The following is a 2,128-nucleotide window of genomic DNA, read 5'->3' as shown; positions in this document are numbered from 1 at the left end:
CATATTCCAATAAGGTGGCAAACATAGAATCCTCCTACCACACTTGGCCCATTTTAGGTTTCATAACACATAAGGGAAAGAGAACACTTAAACAGATTTCATGAAAGCAGGGGCAACATCATATATGAAAACCGTGGCAAAAGTTTTTATTCAAGGAAGGGGAGTGCCAAATCACATTAAGGAGGAGCAATCTCAACAAGTTGGAACTTCGTTCTTAGATAAAAGGCACTGACAGTTTCAGCATGGCTAGCTCAAGTTTAACATGTGGACACATTTATGTAACTAGGTGACTTGAACTACAAAAGGGGAAGTTATTATGACTTCCTACTCACATGAAGTTTTAAACCAAGTAGTTAGCTTATCTTTTTAAAGAAAATGGATTCAATACAAAGGACAGGGACCAGTACATAAATACATTGATATTTAAACAATTATATATTTTTCAGTAATCCTACAACACAACAAAACAAGGAACACCACAAGGCTTAATAGATACTGAAACAAAACAGTAATAACCTCTTATTATCTTTGAACAGAGATTTAGTTACAGATCAAGATTAAGAGATTTATTTATTACTTGATTTAACGCAATGTGAACTTAACAGGGCCTTAATAGACTACTTGTGACAAGGTCATTATCTTGTTCTAGGCTTAACGCAATTCAAAGGAAATAAAGCAATCAACTGAATGTAACACAAGCAGTTCATGTCCTCATGAAGTATTCAGTCCAAGGCAGAACTAAAACTTTAACAATAGAAATTCATATCTTTAAACACAGGGAAGAACTTAGGACAAGCTTAATCGCCTTTCCCTAAACACGATTGAAACTGACACTGCTTTATATGGACTAAACAGATTTCCAAACATTAAAAGAAAGTTTAAACATCTAAAAAGAAATGAAACTGTGCTAATCTATGTGAAACTGAAAACACACAGCAACTGAAGTACTAAAACACAAAAGAAAAAAAATTATCTTTTTGCCGAGCAGCGACGGGTTTGAACACACACTCGACGAAATTAGTCGTTTCACGTTAATTTACAACAAATGAGGAGAACACATATTCCAGCCAACCAAACCAGGCAAATGACGAGAAATACTTGAACGACTACATTTCTACTTCTTATAAAATTAAAGACGAAGATAGGCCGAATGTGATTACCTTCTCCGTGACAGCGAACTAAGGCTATTGTATTCGTCGAGTCTCTGAATCCACTTGAAAACTTGTTATTTCAGCCGAGAACTTGAAAAGAGATTTTGACAGCCAAAAATAAACTCAAAGTTAAAAGAAGATTTTCTCTGAGTATGGAAGCTTTGAAAGAGATATTCTCTCGATGAAAGCTTTGTTCAAAGGGGAGTTTTCAACCTAAAAAAAACTGTTCAAAACAATTTTTTCTTCAAGTCCGTATTTATAGAAAAAAAAAATACTAAGGGGTTTCTAAAACTTGAATTCGAAGTTCAAAAAAAAAATAAAGAAAAAATAAGGGGGGGGGGGGGAATTTTGGGAAATGTCTTTCAACCGACGAGATGATGAAAATGGGATGGGCTTCCCTGAAATCGGCCGAAATTGCACATGGAGCACAAGCTTTCGAGAGATGGAGTGTGAGAAAAGAGAAGGCAGCGGATTTCGTGGGATGTTGCTGTGGTGGTGGTGAAGTGATGGAAGTGACGGGGAGTGGGGTGGTGGTGACGTTGGGGTGGCGGTTAACGTTGAAAGGGAGAGGAGAGAGGAACGTTAGGGTCTCGTTAGGTTAGAGATGAAATGGGGATTGATTTTGGGGCTTGGGGGATTTAGTTTAGGGGTTTGGGCCCGGGTGGGGGAAGTTGGGGCTGGGATGGTTGGGGATTTGGGCTGAACGGGTGGAGGGGGATTTTGTAGAATAGGAATAGGATTTGGCCCAATATTTTAGGTAGATAAATTAATTTCTAACCCTTTTTTTACTCTAATCAATTAATTAAAATATGCTTCCTTGTCCTAAATATTTCCCACAAGATGTATACCTATATAAATTGCAATACAAGTAATTTAATATACATATTTAGTTTTAAAATAGAGTAGAAGATGATTAATATAGTAATAAACACGATTAAAGGAAAAATGCCAACGCCAATATTGATACAGGAATATTA

The 2,128-nt window shown here is 36.6% G+C and overlaps 1 long non-coding RNA gene across 1 annotated transcript; it reads right to left on the bottom strand.

The window, feature by feature from the left end:
• Window positions 1-499: 499 nt before the first annotated feature.
• Window positions 500-1,370, bottom strand: LOC132043362 (uncharacterized). The gene is made up of 2 exons (XR_009411781.1): window positions 1,003-1,370; window positions 500-947 (listed from the first exon to the last, which is right to left on the bottom strand). It is a non-coding gene; the product is annotated as an uncharacterized LOC132043362 (long non-coding RNA).
• Window positions 1,371-2,128: the final 758 nt, after the last annotated feature.

Source organism: Lycium ferocissimum, unplaced genomic scaffold (assembly GCF_029784015.1).
Source record: "Lycium ferocissimum isolate CSIRO_LF1 unplaced genomic scaffold, AGI_CSIRO_Lferr_CH_V1 ctg23302, whole genome shotgun sequence".
NCBI lineage: Eukaryota > Viridiplantae > Streptophyta > Magnoliopsida > Solanales > Solanaceae > Lycium > Lycium ferocissimum.
Note: the sequence above shows the minus strand (reverse complement) of the source record. Positions and strands in the feature narration are given on the sequence as shown.